The sequence below is a fragment of the Eleutherodactylus coqui genome, chromosome 11 (genome assembly GCF_035609145.1).
Source record: "Eleutherodactylus coqui strain aEleCoq1 chromosome 11, aEleCoq1.hap1, whole genome shotgun sequence".
Lineage (NCBI taxonomy): Eukaryota > Metazoa > Chordata > Amphibia > Anura > Eleutherodactylidae > Eleutherodactylus > Eleutherodactylus coqui.
The window spans coordinates 120,778,272-120,796,939 of record NC_089847.1 but is presented as its reverse complement, the minus strand read 5'-3'; the positions used below and the strand labels follow the sequence as shown (position 1 = coordinate 120,796,939).

At 44.5% G+C, this 18,668-nt stretch overlaps 1 long non-coding RNA gene across 1 annotated transcript in view; it reads right to left on the bottom strand.

The window, feature by feature from the left end:
* Positions 1–8,110: 8,110 nt before the first annotated feature.
* Positions 8,111–18,668, bottom strand: part of LOC136581828 (uncharacterized) — a 32,433-nt gene continuing 21,875 nt past the window's right edge. The window contains exon 3 of the long non-coding RNA XR_010787087.1: positions 8,111–8,260. This is a non-coding gene — a long non-coding RNA (uncharacterized lncRNA). The remainder of the gene's footprint in view (positions 8,261–18,668) is intronic.

The following is an 18,668-nucleotide window of genomic DNA, read 5'->3' as shown; positions in this document are numbered from 1 at the left end:
AACCAGCGGGTTTGTAGTTCCGGGTCTTGCAGTCAGGTAGGAACTATCAAACGTTGATCCAGGGATTATTCTGACTGCCATTATGGAGTGGGGTTTTTTGCCTTCCTCTGGATCAACAAGGGGGACGAAAACAAGCTGCACTAGATCGACATTTGTCTTTTTTCAGCCTAACATACTATGTTACTATGTCCTGTACTGCTCTTTACCTGTGCCACGATGAGCCGCTCATATGGATACCAGCTGAGGACGGTTCCATGTTATGTATCTGATGCCCTGTGTATTCTGTACCGGACCCTGAAGACGCTGCTGCCCTCACCACAGTAAGTGATTTACAGCTTCAGGCAGCTCTCTGACTGTTGTATGGAAGGGCTTGTATATCTGTATTAGTTATCTACTTCATTTTCTTTCATCTTCCTTCCTTTTGTATTACTTTTGGTGACATTTTTGAGCTTTGGAACAAATTACCAGTTTTCCATATAGTTCTGATATCAATATATAATATTTTCAATGTACACAACATGTACAGCAGTCAGCCTGGAACCAATTAACCCCCTTCCAACATGTGCAGTACATGTACGATGCACCTACCCACAACAGCTTTGATTGCAGATAACACAGATCGCAGCTGTTAACCCTTTCAATGCCCTGATTGGCGTTCAGAGGTCCCAACCCCCCCCACCCCACCACAATGAAATCATAAGGTGCCGTCTGAGTACCAAAGACCCCCAAGGCTGCCATGAGTGAGCACCTACTAAGGCAACCCTGTGTCTTGTCTCAATTGAATGTCTTTCAGAATACAGTATAATGCAATACTACAGTATTGCATTATACTGTATAAGTGATCAGACGACCGTAAGCCTTATGAGACTAATAAAAAAAAGAGAAAAAATTAAAATAACATTTTTTCTAATTTACTGTAGAAAATTAAAAATACTAAAAGTTTTAAAAACAAATTTTTCCCAGTCCTTACATCAAAAAATAAATTAGCATTATAGCATTGCCACGCCCATAAAAGCCCAATTTATTAAAACACAGTCAGAAAAAAAACAGCTGGCAATGCCAGAATCAGGCTTTTTGGGGGGGCACCCCGATTCAAAGAAAAAAACGGAATAAAAAACAACCAAAAAGTTGCATGCAGCAATAAAATTGAATCAATAAAAACTAAAAGTCGCCTCGCAAAAAAACGAGCTCTCATACAGACTCATCAACGGAGAAGCGAAAAAGTTACACGGGTCAAACATGGTGGCAGAGAGCAATTTTTTATTTTTATTTTAAAAGGCCTTTTAATTTTTTAGGTCGTAAACTCTATAAATTATATATAAATTATCGCCGTAATTGTTCTCGCAAACAGGATGAAGGTCATTTTCATTGCACCAAAACGCCTCCAAAAATGGCGCAATGCCGGCTGAACACAGGGTCGATTCCGCTGCAGGCTCGCGAATGCGGGTTCCGACCTGGTCGTGTGCAGCCGGCTTTATGCCAGTTTCTGGTGTAAAAAAGTTGCAAATTTTTGCTCAAGCGGGTATTTGTGACCTTTTTTTGCATTGATTGACTTTTCTGGAAAGTGGGTGGAGCTTGTCAGGAGGGAGCGTGGCCGCCCAGAACCCAAGGATTTATCTATATAACTTGCATAAAGATACCAGAAATGTACATCAGGTTGCGCCAGGCGTACATTTCTGAAAGGCGCACGGACCTGCTGGGATACGCGGAGTACTTGGAGACCCTGCGCCTGTTCATATATGCGGGGCATGAGGCCACGGGGGGGATTGTACTAAGTCCGGCGTCACAAGTGCTGATCTTAGGAAATCTCCCCCATTGTTTCTCTTCTATCTCCTATTTGCTGTTGTATCATCATAGCAGCCAACGGCGCCCGACTTATAGTGGGGTCCATTGAGTTCTGATGAAGTATCTGTCTTTTTGGTGCAAAAAATAGCACTATTTTTTTCTGTAAAATGGGTCGGAATCTGTGACAGGGGCTCCTGATGGCGGCTCCAACCCAGATGTGAACACGGGGGACTAATATTAATTCAATGGAACCAACTAAGCGTAGTACAGTGTAATACACAGTAGCTGCTATATAATTATCCGCATGTGATGCTAGGGCGCCACCTGCTGGCTGTTCAGTGAAAAGAACAATGACAATTACCAGTTGGCACCGCTACAGTGCCTGCGCGCTTTTTACCACAAATCACCTCCGTTTTGCTATCCGATTTTTGCCCACAAGTCTTGCCCAGGTGCCTCCCTAAAGTCTACCCCAACTGCAGATTTATACAGTTAAACTTAACCCCTTATTGACGGCCAATACAGTTTTTTACTGACCTCAATGGGCTTTAAACCTGCACATACATCCTTTTAAGACAGCCAGGCTCCTGCTCTAACCGCCAGTAGAAGCTTAACCCCTTAAATTCCACAATTAATAGCAACTGCGCTTATAAGCAGATGACAGGGTCGGGGGCTCGTTCTGTCATCCATCGGCACTCTGCGTGGAGTTCGCAAGTTACCAATGAGCTCCCATGGTGGCCCAGAAGCCTGACATGTAACTCAGCCTATTAGACCGTGCTTTAATACAGAGTTTAACCCTTTGCAGTCCAATTTTGGATTCAGGGTTTCCTAGGGGGCTTTCTTGTCCTGCCATTATACAATGGCGCCATCTGCTGGCTAGAGCCAGCACTGCAGTATGGGACATGCTGGGGAGGCCCCCGACCAAAAAGCGGCCACTGATCTGCAGTAAGAATACCCTGCCGGACGTCTTCCGACATCGGAGCTGTAAAGCCTTCAATCAAAATGTCTTTACACGTCAGACAGTGGATTGGAAAGGGTTAATACACTGCAGTCATAGGCTTAGTAAAATGCACTACATAAGTAATGCAGTGTACTATCCTAGCGATTGAACGATCATATCTTCAAGTCCCCTTCAGGAACTAAAAAATAGCATAAACAGGTTCAATAAAGATTAATTTGAAAAAAAAAAAACTTAAAAAAAACATTTTTTCCAAAAAAACCCATTTCAAATGCCAAAAACAATTTAAAAAAGCAATACATAACAGGTCTGTAACGACCCAGACAATGAAACTATTTTGTTATTTATCTTTAATGGTAGGCGCCATAAAAATAATGTAAGAAAGTAACAAAGCCAAATTCTGACCTCCCATCAGCACAGAAATCTGGATCCATCTGACCAGGGAATGTTTTTCTGCTGCTCAGTGATACAATTTTTGTGCTCTTTTGCCCGCTGGAGTCTTTCTTCTTCTATTAGACACAATGGTGCTGGGACTGGTCATCGGCTGTTATGGCCCATCCGTACTTAGTGGCGGCGAGTTGTGGGGTCAGACATGTAATTTGGAGCACCAGCATTATATTCTTCAGCTTCTCCTGGCTGTGCAGCACAAGCGATTCTTGACATCCTCCTCTGACCCCTTTCAGTGATGAGTTGTTTCCATCCATAGGATCCCCTCCGCTGGATGTTTTTCCTTGTTCGCGCCATTCTCTGTATACTCTCACCTCTGCACAAGAACCCCCCGCGGCTGGCAGTGACATCCCGACCCTGGCTAGTCTAGCACTGATGACCCGGTCTCGTTGGAATCACTCAAATCGCTGGATTTTCCCATCTAATGTGGATCCACACTGAAACTGATCCACGGAAAACTTGTCAGGTGATTTTATGCAGGGAAGCGCCAATCATGAAAGAGCCAGGGCTCTAGTAAAGTGGCCAATTGTGCAGTATATACTGTATACATGTATACGAAATGTGCACACAAAATACATTGAAGTCAGTGGGTTCCATTCACAGTGCATAGTGCATGCAAATTTTGCACGCTTAATGTACACCACAAATGCATTCGTGTCAATATGTCCTTATGTTGTGACAGCCACATTTGTAAATTATTGGCATGCATTAGACCCCCTGTTCTGTCAAAATCTCATCATAGTGATTGGTGCTTCTGAGTAACCACTATGTATATAGCAACGCACACACACATATATATATAAAAGCAGCATGTGCTATTTTCATGCATATTGTGCATGAAAATCACACATTAAAATACTAAAACTCAATTTTATGTTTAAATGAAACACGCAGAGCATGCGCGCGCAAAAAATACAGTAAATTACGCACACATGCACACAAAAACGCAATACCCATGACGCAAATATGCACAAAAATACGTTTACACCCATGTGAAGCCTAAGGGCTTTTTCACACGGGCTTGGTCTTGGTGCAAAGGGGCACGTCAAAAAATTGCAGCCAAACTGCACTAAAAATCCGCCCAGAAGAAATGAGCTTCATGCACGTGAAAATCGCACATTCGCTGGAGCAGCATGCTGCTTCAAAAAAGCACAGCTGCTGCAAGAGGAGAGAGAGATGAAGCTCCACGGGGCTTCAGGATTTCCCCATAGCAGGGAGAGAGAGAGTGGGGCTCCTCAAGGGATATCCTCATAGCACAGAGAGAGGGGGTGAGGCTAGGGAGCGTCTCCCATAGCAAGGAGATAGGAGGCGGGACAAGAGGGTGGATCCCTCTAGCCCTGCTCTTGGAGAAGCCCTCTAACCTCGCCCTCCTCTCTTTCCCCTCTATGGGGAAATCCCTTTGGGAACTCGCTGCTGGGGAGAGAGGTGGAGGGAGTCCTGTTGTCCCTCTGGAAGAATTTCCTGCCGCTTACAGTGGGACATTTATAACTTGGTACCCAGGAGCACATTTTAAATGTCCCGCCATAAACTCCTGTTAGTCGCTGTGGAGATTAAGGGAAACTCCAGGGAGATGAACTGCACCCTCCGGGCTTCCACTCATCCTCACGGGAACTAACAGGACATTTAAAATGTTCTTCTGGGTGTAGTGGCGCCAGTTTACGCACGTGCATGACACCCCCTTTCTGTGGATTTCATGGCTATTTAAGCCTGATGAGCTCTTTTCCCCTTGTTCTGCGCAGTGTCACACCCTTCCCCTTGCATATTTGCGCATCTCTGGGACTTATGCTGTGTAAAAACACAAGAAAATGGAGCAGGACCTCTGCACACGAGAAAAGCGTGTGCAAAACACGTTAATGGGAACAAACCAATTGTAGTCAATAGGCTCCATTCTCTGCACTTAGCGCACCCTTAGGGCTTAAACAGATGGGTGCGCATGCTAATACGCTCGCCACTACAGATCGCATTAGCGCACGAACCAAGGTTTTTTTTCAACCATTCACTTGCCACCTATTGCGTGTAAGTTTGAAAAAAACGGCGGTCAGATGGTTCCAGCCCTATCTTGCTCGCACATAGAAAAACTTTAAGGGCTTAAACAGATGGGTGTGTCGTTTTGTCCTCTTATGCGGCCTGATAATCCCCGCCACGTAACGGCCCAAAAGCAAACCGCTGATTTAAATAGATTTGTTTTCACTAGCGGTATTGTTGACCATTAATTATACTCCGGAGAAAAAGAGGGCTGGACCTATCTTCCTGCTTTTTTTTCAAACTTGCGCCCAATAGCGTGGCGTTTGAATAGTAAGAAAAAAACGGTTTGTGCGCTAATATGTTGCGCTTAGTTGAGCTTATTTGCGTATATGATCATCTAAAGCCGGTCAAAATGCACAGAAAAATAGAACATGCTGCCTTTTTTTGTGCAACGGAATTGCGCACGCAAAATACTCGCTCTATTCACTGTTTATTGCACGCACAAATATGGTCGTGTGAATCTGACCTAAAGATCTTTCATGTGACTATCGGATGAAAATTTCAAGCACAGCCGACTGCTCTCCAAACAATGACGGATGGTTATTGGTTGACTGAAATAACTGGTTTTTTGTTGAATTACACCCAAAGAAATCATCCATTTTCATCCTCTTGTAGTCTACTGTGCATGGGCACCTCTAGATGACAAGAAAGTACCGTGTGAAGAAAAATGTCTGGGAGTCGCCGCGGCGGTCAGGGTCAGTAGAGAACATGATATCTGACTTCAAGATCACAGATGAAATAAAGTCAAATGTTTTACAGCAGGTGAGCAGATCGCAGACAGGGCGGTGCGATAGCGCTTTATCTGATGTTATCATCTCGGTTTATGTTCCATGTATGTATCAAAGGGTAGATCTCCTCTGGATAGAAGCACCCTGGTACCATTACTGCAATCAAGATCTCTGAAGGGCACTCTGCAATGTTTTTGGGAGGTTTACATGGTTCTGTATTAGGACTCAGTCAGACGAGCGATGTTTTTTTTGCATACCTAACAAAACCATTCCATACATGTTAAAAATGCACATGACTGAAGCTCCATGCCAATTGCTTTCAATGGGGCTGGCACTACTGCAACCGACCCCATTGAAAGCAAGGGGATGCAGGCAACCCCCACAGTGATTTTCAGGGAAGGGCTTGAAATATAAGCCCTTCCCTGAAAATCATCCCTAGCTGCTGTAAAAAGAGAAAAACAGAACAAAACCATCACCTCTCTGCCGCTGTCAGGCCTCTAAGTCTTGTCGTTGGCTTCCCCAGCACTCTTCTGAAGCTTCTTATCCTGCTGAGGATTTAAAAATCCCTGCCCCCTGAAAGGGGTGTGTCTGGTTGGCTGAGCACACAGCCAATCACAGGCAGCGCTCGGCCATTCATTGAATGACAGCTGAGCGCTGCCTGTGATTGGTCATAGCGCTCAGCCAATCAGAGGCAGCACTCAGCTATTCAATATATTTCAAGCCCTTCCCCAACAATCACAGCAGGGGTTGCCTGCATCCCATTGCTTTCTATGGGGCCGGCTGCAGTAGCACCGGCCCCATGGAAAGCAATGGTTTGGCATTACAGTCCTTTGCCACAGCTGTCACAGCTGTGGCAGGGAATTCCTTCATCCCCATGGGGAGTCCACTTGTCACTGGACACTGTGATAGTGCTGTTACAGTGTTCAGTGATGAGGGGACTCCCCTTTAAGTGCAATTAAAGGGGTATTCTGGACTTCTACTACTGAGGATCTATTAATAGTTGATCAGTGAGAGTCTGCCACTTGGGATCCCTGCTGATCGTTTGGGCCACTGCATTGGTTTCATTAGTGGTCACCGCTAGCTTCACTCCCATTGAAACGGTGACTCCTACTACACTTCCATCCTGGTTGAGGTCAAAGTGGGAAATGTAATAGGAGGCATTGCTGATTTCATGCAGACCATAAAGTCATCGTTGGTCTGCCGCGGCATCATCCTGTTTATGAATGACGGCCTATTGACTGTGAGTGGAGATGGACGGGTGGAACGATTTCTCGACTCGCTCCGCCTCCATTCACTGAGCGATGGTCCTCCTGTGTAAGACCACAGGAACGATCATCGCTGGGGGATATAAGAATCGGGCAGGTGGATTTCAACTGTGCAATCCTCTTGTTCTCGGAGAGATAACCTGTTGCCAGAGCTGACAGCAGCTTCTCCCCTCTCTACATACAGACTACATGCCTGTTAGACCATGCTGTTTGTGCATGTCTATGGGGTGTTTGTTGAGATTGCTGTCAGGTGAACAAGCAGTCGGTCGACAGCTATCTAGAAACTATGGGAAGCCTAACAATCAGAGCAGGTTGTGGGTTACTAGAAACAATGCAGGATGCAGTACTTTGCTGACAGGTAAATGCAGCGCCGGGACAAGTTGGTTCGGTGCCCCCAGTAGATTAGGCAGTTGCCCCTTTCCCCATTGAATAAAAACATGTTACTCTCTTAATGAAAGAGATATAGACACATCTTAAAGTAAACAGATACAGGCAGTATAAATATTTAATACCATGACTTATTTTACTTTTCTTCTCCATTTAGCCCAGACCATGTTGGTGATTTCTCCTTGAAACTGCAATTTGCTGCTGAGACATCTTTGACCAGGGGTGTAGCTGTAGTGGGTGCAGAAGTAGCAGTCACATCCAAGCACTGGAGCCTGATGGTGTCCAAAGGCCCCTCTGCCACAAGAGAAGACACCAGTGTTATAAATGACGTGTAGCTAGGAGGCCATGTTGCATTTCCACTTGACCCCAATAAACCCCTATAATTAATACAGACCCCCAGATCATACAGACTCCTTATTCAAACCCACAGTTACAAGACGTCTCAGATGTAGACACATCTTAAAGTAAATAGATACAGGCAGTATAAATATTTAATGCCATGACTTATTTTATTTTTCTTCTCCATTTGGCCCAGACCATGTTGGTGATTTCTCCTGGAAACTGCAATTTGCTGCTGAGACATCTTTGACCAGGGGTGTAAGCTGTAGTGGGTGCAGAAGTAGCAGTCACATCCAAGCACTGGAGCCTGATGGTGTCCAAAGGCCCCTCTGCCACAAGAGAAGACACCAGTGTTATAAATAACGTGTAGCTGGGAGGCCATGTTGCATTTCCACTGGACCCCAATCAACCCCTATAATTAATACAGACCCCTTATTCAAGCCCACAGTTACAAGACGTCTCAGATCCAACCCCATAATTAAAACAGATACGAGGGGTGTCTGAATCCAGAGCAGAGGAGAATCAGTTGGGAGTGAAGAGCGGTGGGCAATGCAAAACATGCTCAGTGCTCCCAGGGACTGATGGAAGCGCTCGTTGTATAGAAACTTAAGTGCTGCAAAAAAAAAATAACCAATGAAATTGCAGCCCCTCTGACCTGTGGCACCCTAGGCAGTCACCTACCCCTGCATACCCCTCAACCTGGCCCGTCACGAAGTGTAACTACTACTTCATGATTAGATGTAGCAGAGCGGAAAGGCTTGCGGCGATGTTCCTGAGGTCATGAAGTTTCGGGAGGATATCGCCGCCGGGTGCATTGAATGTTCGGCTACTGTCTTCATATCAGGTCTGATTTCACTATCGGACTGATAAGTACTCATTGGCAAGCGACATGTTTATGTGCATTCACACAGAGCCCTAAAGTCATCACCCTGTTCCCTGGCATCTGCCCTGTGGTGGGGCAGCCCCGTCTCCTGGCGCTCAGGAGTTTAATGGGCATCATAAAACTACTATTGAAGTTGTTGGCCAACAATCAGGAGCTCTTGATAGTCAGAAGAGGACTGCGGCTCCTGACACTGCCTCGTGTTACTCACTGTCTTATCGAGGGCAAACAAGATAAGTGTCATAAAGGCATAAAACTGTAACAGGTAGTGGAAGGGCACAAGTAGGTGAGCCCCGCTAATTAGACTCAACACTCTACAAATGGTCCTCTTATCTTTCATAATAAAGAACGGAGTTCTTTAACATATCGGCCATTGGCTGTGACACTAGAAGATGGAATCTGTGCTGTACCAGAGGAGGAGAGGTGAAGAAACTAGTCTATGACCAGTAGGGGGCGCCCACGGTTCATATATGATCTTACATAGTGATAATGAGATATTCCGCTCTCAGCAAATAAAACGTATTCCTTGTGTAATGAAAAGTTGTACGGTTTTCTAATTACGCTCTTTGTGAATTCCTCGCGGTTTTCAAGATCTCTGCATGCTGTCACTCAATAAGATCCTTCATTGCTACTAAATAAAAATCAGTCTGGGTCATGTGATGGACAGGCGGGTGGACACGTCTCTGATAACTATACTGTAAGGGGCAGTTCCATAGATCAGACCAAGTACAGAACTTGTTCTACATGTTCTTTGGTCATTAGCAATAAATTGTTAACTAATGATTGGTCAACGAAATGATGACACTGTTAATGGGAGATGTTTTTAATTATGGCAATGGTATATTAGTTCTATGTTTAGTTTAGCAGTGTTTTTTATGTGCTCTATATAGTGGAATTGGTTATATGTACAGTATGGCAGATTTATTTATGTGCACTATATGGTGGTATTGGCTCTATGGCCAATATGGCAGCATTATTTATGTGCACTATATGGTGGTATTGGCTTACAATATGGCAGCATTATTTATGTGCACTATATGGTGGTATTGGCTTACAATATGGCACTATTATTTATGTGCACTATATGGCACTTTTCATTCTATGTATAGTAGGGCAGTAGATATTTATGTGCAATATATGGTGGCATTGGTTTTATGTACAGTATGGCAGTGTTAGCTGTGTGTACTAGAGGGTGGCAGGGGTTCTATGTACAGTATCGCAGTGTTTTTTATGTGTACTATATGGTAGAATTGGTTGTATGTACAATATAGAACTGTAAGTTATGTGCACTACCTGAGTGTTTTTCGTTCCTTGTATAGTATGTCAGTGTTTTTTATATGTGCACTATATGGTGGCATTGGTTTTATGTACAGTACGGCAGTGTTAGCTATGTGTATTATATGGTGCATTGGTTCTATGTGCAGGAAAGCATTGTTATTTATGTCACTATATGGAGGTATTGGCTCTATGTACAGTATGACAGTTTTGTATATTAGCACTATAGGGGGTATTAGTTCTATATATAGAGTGGCTGTGTTCTTTATGTGCAGTCTATGGTGGTACTCGTCCTATGTGCAGTATGGCAGTGTTATTTATGTGCAATGTATAGTGGTATTAGTTATATGTACAATATGGCTGTGTTATTTATGTGCAAAATATGGTGGCATTGGTTGTATGTACAGAATGGGAGTATTATTTTTGTGCACTATATGGTTCTATGTACAGTATGGAAGTGTTATGTTCATATGGTGTATTGGTTCTATGTATAGTATGGCAGTGTCATTTATGTGCACATATATGGTGGTATTGGTTTTATATAGAGAATAGCAATGTTATCCATGTGCACTATATGCTAGTATTGGTTCTATGTACAGTATGGCAGTCTTATTTATGTGCACTATAGGGTGGCATTAATTCTTTATACAATATGTCAGTGTTATTTATGTGCACTATATGGTGGTATTGATTACACTGTGTAGAAGTGTAGTTTATGTGCACTATATGGTGGTATTGATTACACTGTGTAGAAGTGTAGTTTATGTGCACTACATGGTGGTATTGATTACACTGTGTAGAAGTGTAGTTTATGTGCACTACATGGTGGTATTGATTTTAAATTAATTATAGCAGTTTACTTATATAAACTATATTGTGTCATTAGGTTCATGTACAGTGAAGCGGTGTTATTTCTGTGCACTATAGGGTGGCATAAGTTCTATATGCAGTATGACAATGCAGTTATTGTACACTATATGTTGGGTTTGGTTCTATGTACACTTTGGCAATGCTGTTTATGTGCACAGTAGGATGGCATTAGATCTATTTACAGTGTTATTTCTGTACATTACATAGTGGCATTAGTTATGTCTTCAGTATTGTAGTATTATTTATCTGCACTAATAGTGGGATTAGTTCTATGTTCAGAATGACAGTATTCATGTGCACTGTATGGTGGCATTACTTATATGTTTAGTATAGCAGTGCTATTTATGTGCACTATATAGTGGCATCATTTTTATGTACACTACGGCAGTGTTATTCATATGCACTATATGGCAGCATCAGTTGGGTGTAGAGTATGGCAACATAATTATGTACACTGGAGAGCACAGTTATTTATCCTCTTTATAACAGCAGTAACTGTGTCTATTAGGCCTTATATTATTCACACAGGGGTTTTTCCGTGGCTAATTTAGCTGCGATCAAAAAATCATGAACATCTGAAGCGCTGGACTCCAATGTATTCAGTCACATGACCGATTTTTAACCACGTAAAAAACATTGAGAAGAATCGGACATCGGCGACCAAAAATGGCGACCAATTTTATACGCTGCTGGAAAAGATAGGTCTTACCGTATCTTTTTGCTGAGATGCGCTTATGGGAGCTGAAAAAAAATAGAGGAGGGGGGGGGGGTAGCTGCATCCAACGCTGAGAAAACATTACAGCTGGCTCTATTTATCTATTACAAGCCGTACCGAAAATCCATGCCGACCGAGGAATTTCTGTGCTGCAGCGTATATTTTCACTAACACGCCGCAGCCGCCTGTGTGAACGCTTATTTAGATCGGGACTTGATTTAGCCTTTTTTCAGCCGTGATGTAGCCAGCGGGAAAACGCATACGGTCGTGTGAAAGAGACCTTAACCCTTTCCAATCCAATTTGTATCCTGGTTTTCCTAGGGGGCTTACTCTTTTTCTGCCGCTATGCAACAGCGCTATCTGCTGGCTAAAGCCAGTACTAATAGAGTCCCCTTTAATAGAGCGTAACCTACATTCCGTTCTACTGTATATCTACGTCTGACGTCTGGCGGCACCAGCAGGATGTACGTTACGTATTCAGACCTCGATGAGTAATATGGGATTCAAAGGGCCATAATAGAGGGTTGGGTGACACCAACATGACTCTATAAAGAGAAGGGTGGGTGTCCGACTACTTTAGAAGTTCTGTGCCTGAATCATCTTGCACTACAGACCTTACTTTCACCTTGTGCAACTTTGTGTCAGTCACCCGTAACATTCTTTAAACTTTACTCAAGCGCCAAGTGCTTTTTTTATGTACTTGGATTGCCGGGATCTGAGTATTTCCTGAACTCTGTGCACCTGCGGATACGGAGGCGCCGAGCGTCCAGGTGAAGAACCGCATTCCCGACAGTTTTAAATGAGCTCTAGATGTAATACATATAATCTAGTGACCATCACGGGGGCAGATCATTACCTAGACTCTCCAGTAAGCTCTTTAAAAAAACATTACAATGACTGATAACAGGGAGCAATAGATTTCAGGTCAAATAAACAGCAAATATAGATTAGATAGCTCTTTTAATAAGTGTCATTATAGCTGGTATTACAACTCATTGGCTGCACAGCTACCTGTTGGTCGCTCAGCTTTTGTAACGTGCGATTGTTCTCTGATGTCAAGATGACACTTCAAAGAATGGAAATCACATGAGCAAAATACATGCAGACACCGAACCAGCAAGGAATGCTGGTAGATTTCAGCTCTGGAGCTTGCAGAATAGTGAGTGCAGCTCTGGAGTATAATACAGGATGTAACTCAGGAGCAGCACAGGATTAGTAATGTATGTACACAGTGACTCCACCAGCAGAATAGTGAGTGCAGCTCTGGGGTATAATGCAGGATGTAACTCAGGATCAGTACAGGATAAGTAATGTATGTACACAGTGACTCCACCAGCAGAATAGTGAGTGCAGCTCTGGAGTTAAATACAGGATGTCACTCAGGATCAGTACAGGATAAGTGATGTATGTATACAGTGACTCCACCAGCAGAATAGTGAGTGCAGCTCTGGGGTATAAAACAGGATGTAACTCGGGATCAGTACAGGATAAATAACGTATGTACACAGTGACTCCACCAGCAGAATAGTGAGTGCAGCTCTGGAGTATAATACAGGATGTAACTCAGGATCAGTACAGGATACGTAATGTATGTACACAGTGACTCCACCAGCAGAATAGTGAGTGCAGCTCTGGAGTATAATACAGGATGTAACTCAGGAGCAGTACAGGATAAGTAATGTATGCACACAGTGACTCCACCAGCAGAATAGTGAGGGCAGCTCTGGAGTATAATACAGGATGTAACTCAGGATCAGTACAGGATAAGTAATGTATGTACACAGTGACTACACCAGCAGAATAGTGAGTGCAGCTCTGGAGTATAATACAGGATGTAACTCAGGATTAGTACAGAATAAGTAATATATATACACAGTGACTCCAGCAACAGAATAGGGAGTTCAGTTCAGGGGACCCATCTCCACTCAGAGGTACTGTAGCTGAAACAAGGAAGAGAAAGGGGGTAGTGGAATAGTGAATATAGATTTCAAGAATACCAAGTAAAGTTGGAGAAAACACGAAGACTCATGTTTGGAACTCATTGGTGCTGATGATCGTCATGGCTGAATGAGGTCCTATGCAGAGTTACATGTAATGCCTCTACCCTCTTCCAATTGTTGATGCTCAGAGCTGTATATCTTGGCAATGGTGGAGCAAAGAGTGTTTATTGGACACAATGGACATTGCATTAAACGTATCTGGCGTCCTTTAGCATCAGACTACTTTGCAGTATGGTAAGAATGGCTAGTTAATCCCCTGATCAGCCATCCCCTAGCTGAGCCCCTCCTCAGACTCCAACGTTCTCAGACGTCGGCCATTACTCGCCAGGCCGCACAATACCTTAAGCTTGTTGATAAATATAATAAATACACTGCAGTCCTGATACTTCATGTACATCCAGGTTCTGAAGAATCCGTTACATTTCCAGAGCCCAGTTTCCTGTTTATTCTGGAACACATGATCGATGACAGGTGTGATCCTTGGAATAGATAAATATTAATGGGGTACCTAAAGTTTCCAGTTACCTCCTCGGTTGGGACATTGCATGAGGCCGCACCAGGACATCTGGCATGAGGCAGAGAATTTCTGACCTCATGCTCCGCGTGTGCAGTTACACGGCCTGTTAAAGGGACGTTTAGAGGAGATTCGCACTATCATGTTTTGGATATCTGGAGGCTCGCTGGTAAGAGCAGATGATGTTCTGGTCACTGTCAGTATCACATCACATCGTTACTCTCAAATTAAAACTTATTGTTGAGCAGAAACACTTTTTCTCTCTATTTGTGTCCATGCCTTTACTCAGTTCTACTGGTGGAGTCACTGTATACATACATTACTTATCCAGTACTGATCCTGAATTACATCCTGTATTATACTCCAGAGCTGCACTCACTATTCTGCTGGTGGAGTTACTGTGTACATACATTACTTATCCTGTACTGATCCTGAGTTACATCCTGTGTTATACTCCAGAGCTGCACTCACTATTCTGCTGGTGGAGTCACTGTGTACATACATTACTTATCCTGTACTGATCCTGAGTTCCATCTTGTATTATACTCCAGAGCTGCACTCACTATTCTGCTGGTGGAGTTACTGTGTACATACATTACTTATCCTGTACTGATCCTGTGTTACATCCTGTGTTATACTCCAGAGCTGCACTCACTATTCTGCTGGTGGAGTCACTGTGTACATACATTACTTATCCTGTACTGATCCTGAGTTACATCCTGTATTATACTCCAGAGCTGCACTCACTATTCTGCTGGTGGAGTCACTGTGTACATACATTACTCATCCTGTACCTGTCCTGGGTTATATCCTGTATTATACTCCAGAGCTGCACTCACTATTCTGCTGGTGGAGTCACTGTGTACATATATTACTTATCCTGTACTGACCCTGAGTTACGTCCTGTATTATACTCCAGAGCTGCACTCGCTATTCTGTTGGTGGATCACTGTGTACATACATTACTTATCCTGTACTGATCCTGGGTTATATCCTGTATTATACCCCAGAGCTGCACTCACTATTCTGTTGGTGGATCACTGTGTACATACATTACTTATCCTGTACTGATCCTGGGTTATATCCTGTATTATACCCCAGAGCTGCACTCACTATTCTGCTGGTGGAGTTACTGTGTACATACATTACTTATCCTGTACTGATCCTGAGTTACATCCAGTATTATACTCCAGAGCTGCACTCACTATTCTGCTGGTGGAGTCACTGAGTACATACATTACTTACCCCGTACTGCTCCTGAGTTACATCGTGTATTATACTGCAGAGCTGCACTCCCTATTCTGCTGGTGGAGTCACTGTGTATCTACATTACTTATTCTGCTTAACACCATAACTGCTAGTTATGCCCATGAATGAGGGTCCTCAACAACAAAGTTGTGCAACGTTTTGCTAAACATGGCCTAATAGGGCATACGATGAAGTCCTCTACCACACACCTCTTTGGATGTATATTAAAGTGGTTTTCCTTAGGATAGGTCATAGGTATATAATCGATGCACTCCTTAGGATGTGCATGAAGAACCCTGCCTGGCAGTGACCCATGGTTCCTCAGGAAGAGGTATTGGCCTAGAGGAAAATGCAGAACTCTTGACCAGCTCCTTACCCTTCATCTTTGGGGACTCCAGTATGCTGTAGCCTTGGAACACCAAGCTTGCATGTCCATACTGGCTGAATATGCCCCATTGCAAGGACCTCAGGCAGGTAGTTGGTGAGGAACAGCACTTGGATGATGCATCACAACAGCGTCTTTATTCAAGTCATAAGCGAGGAACCAACTTCAGTGGGTATAGAAAGGCCGGTGGCTCTGGTGGGCGCTGGACCGTATTCTTTTGTAAGAGGCAATCGGACACCCAGGTATTGGCTGCTATCTCTTTGTTCACTAAATTCCGTCACGGAGTTCTCTTGTCAGGGCTGTCATGGGGACTCACCCATACATCGTGCATACAGCTTGCTCTATACCACCACAATAGCACTTCACTTCCAGTTCACTTGCAGTCCACTTCCAGTCCTCCAAAAGTCACCCACCTCACCCATGGTACAGACTTAAACAAACAGTAACAAAATATAAGAAATGTTTCCAATTCTCCCTTAATGAAGAGGCATTGGTGCTCATTGGAGCGCTATAGCTCTTTACTGCAGTACCCAGCATGGCGATGTCCGCATGAGTGTGGATGTGCCTGGTACTGCAGCTCAGCCCATTAAAGTGAGCGGGCTGGGCATGGCTGCACTGCAGTTCCAGGTACAGCACACTTATAGGGTTGTTACTGTGATGGGTATTAGAGTGAGGTGTCCCCTTGCTATGCTCAGAGGTGCAGTCTGGAGCTCCTGCGCCCTTATGCAAAATTTGTAATAATGCCCCCACCTCTCATGAGCCATTTATTGTATAATACTGGTGTTGTCATTTTGCTGCAAAACTCGTCCTGCGGTTCCATCTCAAGCAGATATATAAATGATGGGAGTTGTGGTGATTAGATGAACAGTCTTGTCACCTGAGGCCCTAAAAGTGGTTCCCCCCTTGGCCTATAAGAGGCTCTCGGAGGCTCCTTGTGTGTAGTGACCTCTTCTTCCGCCTGTGTAGAGCTTGTTGACCACTAGATGCCTCTACGATGCAGAGAAGAGATGTCACCCCGTTACCAGAGTCTGAGAGGGGCGCATTATTGGGATGTGGGAAGCTGGATGGTCGTATCGATGAATTGTCCCCCACCGGGCTGTTCTGGCCGGACTGTTAGGAAGTGTTGGGATCAGTGGATGTGTGAGGGCACACAAGGTGAGCGGGCTCAGGACGCCCCCTACAGACCACCAGTAGAGAGGAGCTTCTGACCAGACTGTTAGGAGGTGTTGAGACCAGTGGATGTGTGAGGGCACACAAAGTGACCGGGCTCAGGACGCCCCCTACAGACCACCAGTAGAGAGGAGGGTCTCTACGAGTTTGCATGATTTAGAGGCCCAATTACAGCAAATATGGAGTGATATGCTGCAGAATGCCATAGGGAACCTGTATGCCTCCATGCCTGTCGATATCACATCTTGTATCCAAGCTAGAGGCGGTACAACAGGGCACTAGAGCCTCCATGCCCTCCATATCACATCTTGTATCCAAGCTAGAGGCGGTACAACAGGGCACTAGAGCCTCCATGCCTGCCCGTATCACATCTTGTATCAAAACTAGAGGCGGTATAACAGGATACTAGAGCATCCATGCCTCCCCGTATCATGTCTTGTATCCAAGCTGGAGGTGGTACAACTGGGTTATAGAGCCTCCATGCCCCCTGTATCACATATTGTATCTAAGCTTGAGGTGGTACAACTGGATACTAGAGCCTCTATGCCCGCCAATATCACATCTTGTATCCAAGCTAGAGGCAGTACAACAGGGTATTAGAGCCTCCATGCCCGCCAGTATCACATCTTGTATCCAAGCTAGAGGCGGTACAACAGGGTACTAGAGCCTCCATGCCACCTGTATCACATCTTGTATACAAGCTAGAGGCGGTACAACAGGGTACTAGAGCCTCCATGCCCCCCGTATCACATCTTGTATCCAAGCTAGAGGCGGTACAACAGGGTACTAGAGCCTCCATGCCCACCCATATCACATCTTGTATCCAAGCTAGAGGCAGTACAACAGGGTACTAGAGCCTCCATGCCCACCTGTATCACATCTTGTATCCAAGCTAGAGGAGGTACAACAGGGAACTAGAGCCTCCATGCCCCCCGTATCACATCTTGTATCCAAGCTAGAGGCAGTACAACAGGGTATTAGAGCCTCCATGCCCACCCGTATCACATCTTGTATCCAAGCTAGAGGCGGTACAACAGGGAACTAGAGCCTCCATGCCCCCCGTATCACATCTTGTATCCAAGCTAGAGGCGGTACAACAGGGAACTAGAGCCTCCATGCCCCCCGTATCACATCTTGTATCCAAGCTTGAGGCGGTACAACAGGGTACTAGAGCCTCCATGCCCCCCGTATCACATCTTGTATCCAAGCTAGAGGCAGTACAACAGGGTATTAGAGCCTCCATGCCCACCCGTATCACATCTTGTATCCAAGCTAGAGGCGGTACAACAGGGAACTAGAGCCTCCATGCCCCCCGTATCACATCTTGTATCCAAGCTTGAGGCGGTACAACAGGGTATTAGAGCCTCCATGCCCACCCGTATCACATCTTGTATACAATAAATGATCCTTCTGCTCTGATATTGTAATCACTTCCTTCTAACAATGTTACAATCACAGAGAAAGTTTCATTGGATTCTGACAACTTCTATTGGTGATTGATTTCCTTTGCCAATGACTGTATCTACAGATATGAATAGTCGCCTACACAGACCGGGCATTCCTAGTGTGTCATAAAGTAAAGGTTACTTGAGTTCTGTCCGACAGTAACCTGCAGTCAGTGGCAATATGAGGTCTCGCTAAGGGAGGAATCCACGGCAGTAACAGAGAAAGACTGCGTAA